Raw genomic sequence first — 10,333 nt, forward strand, 5'->3', positions numbered from 1 at the left:
AGTACAAAACAGGACATAGGAGACTGGCATTTAGCTACTGTTGTTAAAAAAATAGTAGTGTATTCTTAATTCAAAAATTCGCGGTGACAATTTCGTAATAATTGATAGATAATCCGCAACTGTTCTTAGTTGTAACGGATGCAGATTAAAATATTAAAATAATGCTTTTAGATTCCGCCACAGTTTCTAATTGAAACAGTGGCGAAAAATAAAAATAAAACGCCACCTTTCCTACACGAACTGTGGTGAAAAGTATATTTTAAAAATAATAAAAAGAATTTTCTTTTTATTCGGCCACCGTTTCTTTTATTAACGGTGGTGTAATATCAATCTAATACAGATAGAGTTCAGATCTAATATCCTTCAACCCTAAATCGATCTTCAGCCCCAAATCTAGATCAGGCGCACAGCCTACCCACTACCGCGACGCACATCGCACCCACCACCGCGACGCCACAGTCGCCAACGCCGTCTCCACCGACGCAACTTCGTCGTTCCCTCCTCCAGCTCCCCTGCGATGCCACAGCTACCACCACCGCCCTTCCGATCTGCAGGTTCATCTGTTTTTTTTTTTCAATTTTTAATAATATATTTTTGTTTTATTATTATTTGCTCAACATAGGCTACCTCTGTACATATATTACGTTATGCTTGCTAACAATCTAAGTTCAAGCTCTTAAAAATTTTTACACTTGGAAGCAGAACAAGAACCAGTGTTTCCCTTCATGTAAACACGAAATTAGAGCTCACTGTCTAAAAGTTGTGGATTTGCCATCATATTTATCCTTTTTTCTTAATCCCTACTTTAATTACAAGTTGTGGGGTTTAGATATGATGGAGAGTTGATGATTTTGGTAGTGATGAGCAGCTATAGCTATTTGGATGATCTATTCTGATCTTATCCGATATATTTTTTGACATATGTGCGGGAAACGAAAACTAAATTTGAGATATTTTTCATCGCTTAGAGTTACAAACTTACATCGTTAGTTTATAAAACTTGTTTAACAATCTAGTCCCCGAAGTGGGTGCTTAGTTGTAATGGAGAGTTTGTTTCATTATGTATAGAAGTAAAATTCAGCTAGATATGGTTGTTGTCTTTTTCTTTAATTTATGCATAAAAATATTATGGAGGTGTATCTCTTCAGATATTATGGTTGTATGTAGACCTGCTATGGTCATGATTGAGAGGTTGATTTTTGTATTTTAATGTAACTAAAGTTTGTGCTCTTCATATGCTAATATGTCATCCCCCTTCTTTAGTCACTTTCATCTAAAGCTCGCCCCCCGCCACGTCGCACACCACCACCATCTATTTTCTAAAGCCTCTAGACTTTGCTCTTATTGACACGAGATAATGAATGAAATACAATGAATATTTTGTAGTGATTATTGCAGCCATGTCTACTGGAGTAAAGCATTTCCTTTATATGGTCTTGACTATGATTCAGTCCTGGAAGCAGTTGAAAACATGGAGAAGAACATCCCTGGATTTTTCTATGCTGGTAAGATTTCTTTTTCTTTTTATTTAATTCTCTTATCCCTAATAGATGCTGCTTCTTTCAACTAGAAGGCATTAAAAACTAGCTCTCACTTGCAACCAGAACTGCTAAAATGACAAGGGTTTTCCTCAAACAGAATAAATGTCTGTCTAGCCATATTAATCTAGCAAGCAGAAAACACCAAAGCTTTTCCATCAATGTTGATTTATTGGCTTAGAGCAATCAGCAATGCCCCTTTTCAGGCATTGGCATTTGGCCTGGGATTGGATGTCTTTTTACCTTTTATACCCCATTGATATGTGCAGATCTCTCTCTTTACCTCTTTCAAAGCAAGAAACACTGTCAAGACAGTCCCTTTTAGGCCCAAATGGTCACCAATGGCATGGACCTAGTGCTGAGATAAGTTAACTTTATTTTTTCATTACATCTGGTTCTAATGCTTATCAACATCTGCATATTGTAAGTTCTAATTACCTGGCATTTGTTTTTGCTTAAGGAAGTTATAGTTTTGGTTTATTATTAAAGGTTGCTAGTTATACTTTTTTATGGATGTTGCCTTTCCTTCGGTATTCTCTAATAACAGCCAGTAAGGATGATGGACGATTTCTTGAGGTTAACACAAGCTAAAACAGCAAAAAACTTAGAAACATGTGGTGTTCTTGCTGGTTCACTGGTAAGATGATCTGTCTAAGAGTGAAAGATGATTGCTCATTGAATCTATTATTTTACATTTTAGGCACCTAATATTCTCTACTTGCTTATTTACAGAAGAACAGAGTATTTCATATCACTACCCTTATAATTTCAAAAGCAAGAATCAACATCAGATTCAGTAAGGCATTTATATTTTATAATTTTTTATTATAAATATGTGCTGCAACCTTGCATTCTTTCTGCTATCAAGTGGATGCGTGCTTAGTTATTAGTGTTATACCCAAAATAAGTTGATACAGCAAATGGGTTAGTGTTGCAATTGGCTTTGGTTTGGAGATAATGGAAGCTTAGGTGTGAGGGATGCAAATAGCTATATGAGATTGAGAGAAACTGCATAAGTGAACAAAGAAGAAAAGGGAGGAATATAGGGAGATATAGCTACAAGTAAGAGAGGAGTGAAGTAGCATATTGGCAGATGTATTTAGGGAGTGATATAGCTACAAGTTGTTGTATCTGTTTCTACTCGTGTTGGCAGATGTATTTAGGGGACTATTCAGGGAGAACCATAAGTATAAGAATTCTACCTTACCAAGGATCCCCATGTGTATGGGTTTTCAAAAGCTCAAGATCCAGAATTCGACTTTCACGAGGTATATAGTAATCATGTATACTGGTACTAATTTTTCATATTGGTGATTTTTTGCTACTAAATACAAAATACATAAATTCCATTCATGTCGATTATTTGCTTCAGCGAATTAGAATTGCATTGTCAGACGTAGCCTATGTTCCTTGAACTTGCTTAAGTTTTTAGATGGGTGATGTACTTCCTATTATCCTCTGAATTGTGTTTGTAGTCAAGCTCGGCAATGATTGTTTTTGTTTGCATTTAATTTTAGTTTCTTGCTGCTGAGAATCTGATTGGCTCGCGCAATTACTCTTCTAATGCGGAAGCTTTGAGCTTAGCTTTAATTTGTAATATGTTTGTAACCAGACTGCTATGAACTGATGTGATGGTGTATCTTTTGGGAAATTTAGTTTTTGAACCATAAATTCATGGGTGGTCTGTAGGGCCCAGATCTGATAAGCATAAAACCTGCATCTCCTAGGGGAACATATCAGTGAGGTTAAACAACTGAGATATGTTCTGCCTAGGAATTTGTGGAGAAACTGGAGTGGCAAGAGCCACTTGGGTAATTCTTTGGGAGCTTAAAAGGAAAATTGCAGAAGTGAAGCTTATGAAGGCTGATCTGTAAGGTCCTAAATGGCATAAGGCACCCCAATGATGGGCTGCTTGGCCTGGCAGTCTTGAGGGGTGAGCAAGCAGGCTGGGGGGAACAAGCCTGTGAGGCCTATAGGGCTGAGGCTTGTTCTGCCTTTAGTCAGGGATATTATGGATGGTTGAGGAGAGGCCTATGAGGCAGATTTGCTGAGGCTTCCCTCTGTGGTCCCCCAATGATGGATGTGCAATCCTAAGGGGTGAACTAGGATACTTTGATGTCTTATGGGAGGCTGGATCTATGAGGCTTATAGCTGAGATCCATTCTCCCCTTGGCCCGATGATGGACTGCTAGCTGGACAGTTTCTGAGGGCTACAGCATGTTGAGGGGACTGACAGTGGAAACACTGGGCAGCTTTTGTTTGGTGGATCTACAGTTGTGTAGAGATGAAGCCATTTTTGCAGGTAGGCTTGGGCAGGAGTGAAGATGAAGACCTAGCTATATGTGCTATGTTTGTAGGCTAGGGGGCTCCTTTTAAAGGAGCTCCTTAGTGGGCTTAGCCTTGATGTCCCGTTTTGGCTTGTGCTAAGAATGGGGGGTCTGGGTGGGCTCCAAGTATAGCATACACCTGGAGTTGGGACAGTGTTGGTCATGCTACAATCAGGAAGGTTAAGAATGAATTGATAGATAGATATTGCATGTCTCAACTTACAATATAACGAATAATGTTTTGGAGTGAGTTTACTTGCTAATGTATCACAACTGTAGAATCATTTTTAAAGTTGGGGATTTTTTTAAAATGTTTTTATGTATGGTTTGCTGAATTGTTTATGGGTTTTTCTTCTGTGGATTTTGAGAATGCTGAGGCTGATGATTTGGGTCTTGCTAATTGGTTTGATCAGTTCAAAAGAAATCCAGGTTTGTGGCCATTCTTGATGTGTGTTTAATCTTTTTTTTTTTCATTATTTAATTCTGCAAGTTGATTAGTTTGCATATTGGCCGTTGTGAAAGATAGTGCTTTGTGAATTGTGATATTGTATAATAAATCAGATTTCAAGTGATGAAGCCATAGAAACTACAAAGTTGCTTGCCGGGAAAGAAGGGTTACATGTAAGTTACCAATGCCATAAACTCACCTACCCTGTGTTGAAACTTGAAAGTATCAATGATTTTACGTTTTATGCACACTTCAAGTGATGTGCCTTTTAATTTTTAAGTGATGTTATCAACTTGTTTTCTGTCTCATTTGTTAGCTAGACTAGTTGTGTGTGTGAAGAGATTGAGCTTTACTTGAAATGAATTGATAAACCAGCATGGGCCTATAAATATTTGTAGTTTTTAAACCAGTAGTACTTAGCAACTTGAGGCATTTGCTATTTTGCTCGACTCTTCTGCTACACAAAAACCCCATCAATGCCACATTTCCCTTGTTCTTTGGGTAGCATTCACCTAATTATTGAACCTTGAGTTCAGTTCTGGACTAGCTAGAGTTGATTCTTGCTTAGTATTTGTATGTTAGTGAACATATATGGTTTTTTGTTTGTTTCACATATTTGAAGGAGAGTTGTGTAGATCCATGTGCTATTGAGTGTAGTGCAAGCTGAAACTAGTTTCATCTTGCAATTGGATTAGTTCTTTCTTTAACTAATGAAAATTTGGTATTTAACATTTGTTAGTTTTTGTTAGAGCTATTGGTCTTGGATGAAATTTTGAAACAAGTATTGTTGAATTGTATAGTATTTATCTGGTAGGATAAATAAAAAATTAGGGGGTTTTTAAATTAATTATTTTTTTAAAAAAAATAAAAATAGAATACGCGACTATTTCTTTGTAAAAACAGTCGCGTATACTCAATATTAAAATAAATAAAAATGATAATCCGCGACTGTTCTTTTAGAAAGACAGTCGCATAACTCAATATTAAAAAAATAAAAATATAATCCGCGACTGTTCTTATCAAAGAATGGTCGCAGATTATCAACATTCTGCGACTGTTGTACAACAGTGGCAGAAAGTCCAACACTTTTAGTGACTATGGTATCCGCGACTGTTGTAGAACAGTTGCGAAAAGTCATTTACAACAGTAGCAAATGTGCAATTTTGTACTAGTGTGTCATTAATCAACCATCAATCAAACACCACTGTGGCATCAACTAAGGGGGAGAAAGACAGAGATCAAGGTTTTTGTCAAAAATTTGACAAAGGGGGAGAGTGTTGACTCAAGAAGTTTAGTCAAAATCTTTAGCAAAATGGAATCCCAGTTCAGAAAGGATAAGCATAAAGGATATAAATCCAAAACCTAAACAAAGTAGGAATAATACTTCTACTGGGTGTATAAGTATTAGTTAGCTATATAAAGACCTTCCATCTGATCACTATGATTCACGAATTCCCTAGCTTATTCTGTGAGGTCTGAGAGTCTTCGAGAGTATTCTAAATTCCCCTAGAAAATAGTACATGTGTTTAGGTTACAATAGTTTGGTAGGAAAGATCATTCTATTGTGTAATCGCAGGTTCCAAACAGTGTACTTTAAATATTGAGCTTTTAGTAGATTTAGGCAAATTCTCAAATTGAGAAGTGCCTTGCAGACTGGGGTTTTCCCAAACTGCGTTACCAACTCCTTGCGTTTTACAAATTTCAAGTGATAAGTACATCCTAACAATTGGTATTAGAGCGGGTCACAGGAAAGCATGTTCTGTAGTTGGGGTGGTAGGTGTTGGGAGGGAGATTATATTGAACGGGGGAGATGAGCAGGGTTTTGCAAGAGAGAAAACTTTAGATTTTCTAGTGTTGTTAAATCTCCTGCTCATCATCCAAAGTATATATAGGAGAGGCGGTGGTCAAAATAATGCAGTTAACACATGGAATTTAAACTGATATTAAAATCAACCCATGTAACCTTCATAAAAGACGAAAATTTATTAAGGATAAAACAAGCTTTGACTTAGTGTTTGAACACTCAAACAGCTAAACTTAGCGAACTAGAACGTGGTTAGAACACAGAGATTGAAGATGAAGATGGGCAAGGTTTTTCGAGAGAGAAAGCTTCAGATCAGATTTTCCAATGTTGTTAAATCTCCTTTCATAGTATAAGAATTAAAACTCTAGAACGAGCTGGATGGTACTCTGGCTCCTCTAAGTTAAGTTGGAAAAGCCTTTCTGGATCTAATTTGCATCTTTCCCTCTGTGCGCAAGAGTATAAGTTATACAATTCAACTACCTCTGAAAGGGTATTGTACATAAATTACATATAGTGGTGCAAATCCACTTCTTTTTTCACTGTGGGACAAAGGCTGCTTACAAGTCTTTCCACCTTTATTTTTCAACTCAAATGAGTGTACCTTGAGAATCATTTTCTCATTCACTAATTATCCGTTTTGAATGTACAATATATCGATCTCTTCGCCTCATTATGAAGAACCCGAATTCACTTTGACCCAACTCAAATAGAATGTGGACCTCACATATATTTATACCACAAAATAACTACTTAAAACGCCATTTTGTGCTATTTTTTTCTTCAACAAATAAAACTGTTGTCCTTCTAATGTTGTATTTAATTTGTTCATTTATCTTGTAGCTAGCTGAGTGAGAATGTAACACATTAGAATTTGTTTGGAAAAAAATGAAACAAAAGCGCACATCATTTCTGAGTTCCCACAGATGTATGCAACAGTACCTCCCTAGTTTTCCACCAATTCCCCGTTTCACAAGAAAATTAATTATTATTATTATTATAAGAAATAATATATATAATAAACAACGACAACCCACCAGGACTCATATATCAATTCAGGATGCCGGGGAATAGCATCTGAGCATATATTATAGTGAAGTAACATAATGCGATTAAGGCACTGCATGCATGTGTAGTGTACGTGGAAAGCATGCAATCAAGTTCAGCCATCCCCCAAATGGCTCAACTCCGACACTACTGCAGAAAAGTGATTGAGGGAATAAATGTGGAGTTATTCTACTGGTGGGGATTAACCAAGTACAATGCGTGTTTTGAAGCCAAAGCAAAACCAATTCAAATATAATATTCCTGAAATCTAATCTCATGATCTCCCACGTACTTTTCTTCATTTTCATCCATGCATCCACCATCTCTTATTCATTACCTGAATATGTACGCCCAACATCACGTTAGGTTAATCTTGCCGTCCTATCTTTCACTTTCTATATATAAATATCTATATATGCCTCTACGTTTATTTGTTACTTTTCTTAATTTCTACGTACTAGCTGGCTAGCTTGAGAATAAAGACAGCCTTTCGCGTTCTTGTCGTGGTAGCTAGCTAGTACGTCGATCTTGTGCGAATCAAATTAAACTTAATTGATGCGTTGAAATATGCTATCATATATAGCAATTGTAAAAACACTACATATATACGCCATATACGTCTATTACCTAAGCTATATAAGAATCGATTCCGCTATAATACTTTCTTTTATTTTTGGTTAATTTACAGTTATAAATTGCCCACCTTTAGTAAAGTATTTGATTATGGAGTGTTTGGTAAATAGCTGTTAATTTGCTGATTGGGTTAGTGACTTTACTAGTTGATAGAATTAGTCGATTGTAAAAAGATGTTTGTTAAATTAGCCGTTAGCTGATAGCTAATTACATACAAAATGATTTTCTCAAAAGGAATAAGGTTCAATTAAATTGGCCACTGAACGTAACCTGAAAATGCAATTAGGCCATTGAACGAAAAAAAAAAAAAGTGCAATTAGGCAATTGAACACTCAAAAAAGGTGCAATTAGGCCACAAAACACTCCAAATGTATGCAATTTCACATGATAGCTAGTTACAATCAATTTTAGCAGGTTACCTGTTTACGTGACACATATTGGCATTTTAAATAATTTTAATAGTAAAAGTTAAAACAAATAAATTTAAAAAACAAAACGATGGGGTAGCCGCCGGCGACACCCTCCCCTCCCCCCCCCCCCCCCCCCACTTCCTTCGTCTCCGGCGGAGACGAAGGAAGAGGGGGAGGAGCGGCCACCCAATCGTTTTTTTTTTCCAATTTTTTTAAAATTTAGTGTTAAAAATAATTTAAAAATTATTAAAAATGTCAATTCAGCTGCCACGTAAGCAGGTAACCTGCTAAAATTGAAGGTAACCTGCTATCAAGTGAAATTGCATATATTTGGAGTGTTCAGTGTCCTAATTGCACTTTTATTTTTCGTTCAATGGCCTAATTGCATTTTCAGGTTAATTACATTCAGTGGCCAATTTGAACATTATTCCTTCTCAAAAAGCTAATTGAAAAAAGCTACTTTGAGCAACTTTTTAAATTTTTGTGTTTTGGAACAATAAGCTGTTACAAAAAGCTAATTAATTAAACACTCATATTGGTTGTTTAACCAAATCAAAGAGCTAATAGTGGTCAAACAAGCAAAAATTGGCTGATATGCTAATTATTTTACCAAACAGGACCTATATATTTTGATAATGTCAATTTTAGTTTTTGGAATAAGGGTCAAATAGGCCATCCAACTACACACCAAACTCAATTAGGCCACTGAACTCAAAAAAAAATTACAATTGGGTCCCTGAACAACACAAATTCATGCAATTTAACCTAAAATAACTTGTTTACTTGTTAATATGATGACGTGTTAGTTACTGTATTTAAAAATTATTTTTAAAATTTTATTTTAATAATTTTAAATAAAATAATTATATTCAAATTATAAAAAAAAAAAAAAAAAAAATCCTACCCGAAGACGAAGGGAACCGCTTCGTCTCCGGCTAGCCATGGAGACTGTCCCCTTCGTCTCCATTGAGGCTGGAGACGAATGGGACCCTTCGTTTCCATGGCCGACTGCCCGGAGACAAGGGTCCTCTTGTCTCAATGGCTAGGTGGCCGGAGACGATCCCCTTGGCTTCGACCGGCAAGCCTAGAGGCTTCTTTTTTTTTTTTTCTTTTTTTTTTTTCAATAATTCGTTTATTTTAAATTATTAAATTAAATTATTAAAATATAATTTTAAAAATTGTTTTCAATAAAGGAACTGACAAGTCAGCATAGTAAAAGGTAAACAAGTTGTTTTAGGTTAAATTGCATGAATATGCGTTATTCAGGGACTCAATTGTAAATTTTTTTAGTTATGTGACCTAATTACAGTTTGGTATGTAGTTTGATGGTCTATTTGACCTTTGTTTTTTGTTTATTGGAGATTTTTTTTTTAGTGGTTATTATTAAGCGTAATTTCCTTAAATGCTACTACAAGGCTGCTATATAAATTAAAGGAAATTTTAATAATTATTTTAGCGGTTATTATTAAGCGTGATCTCCTTATATGCTATTGCAAGGCTAACAGAGCATTTGATTGGATGGAGGGAATTAGGTGAAAAAAAATGGTAATTTGATGAAAGAGTAATAATGTGGAATAAAGTGGAAATTTAAATTCCATTGTTTGGTTTGTAAGAATAGAATCAGGGACGGAACTGGCCTGGGGGCAGTATACAGCCCCAAAACGACGTCGTTTTGGGGTTGTACTATATATATAATTTTTTTTTTATTTTCCTTATTTCAGATTTTAGATTGCAGATCGCAGATTCGCAGAGCTCATCAGTCGTCGTCGCTCTGCTTCCCCCGTCTCCCGCCTCCGTTCGTCGAATCGTCGCTTCTCAGGCTCTCTACCGGCTCACCGCCTTACCGCTCAGCAGGACAGAAGCCATGAACACCGCCTCAACGCCTCTACCCTATCGTCTTCTGACTTAGGTTCTTATTTTTTCCCTAAATCTCTAATTTCTCTAATTTTTTGGAACCCTAAATGAATAAATTCCTAATTTCTCTAATTTTATTTGTAATCGATTTAATATATGTGCTTTTTCTATGTGCTTAAGTGATTTGTTTATGAATTATGAATATATTGAATAATGAATGTGAGCAGAGAGCAGTTCCCCAGTTTGGTATGGCCTAATGGCGGTATACGGTATAT

General features: G+C 36.1%; 1 long non-coding RNA gene across 1 annotated transcript; it reads left to right on the plus strand.

Moving 5' to 3' along the window:
- Positions 1-367: 367 nt before the first annotated feature.
- On the plus strand, positions 368-10,112 carry LOC109179956. Its single transcript, XR_002054026.1, has 7 exons — positions 368-554; positions 1,387-1,505; positions 1,808-1,961; positions 2,086-2,175; positions 2,271-4,294; positions 4,427-4,486; positions 9,933-10,112. It is a non-coding gene; the product is annotated as an uncharacterized LOC109179956 (long non-coding RNA).
- The last annotated feature ends 221 nt before the right edge of the window (positions 10,113-10,333 follow it).

Source organism: Ipomoea nil, unplaced genomic scaffold (assembly GCF_001879475.1).
Source record: "Ipomoea nil cultivar Tokyo-kokei standard unplaced genomic scaffold, Asagao_1.1 scaffold0982, whole genome shotgun sequence".
NCBI classification, from domain to species: domain Eukaryota; kingdom Viridiplantae; phylum Streptophyta; class Magnoliopsida; order Solanales; family Convolvulaceae; genus Ipomoea; species Ipomoea nil.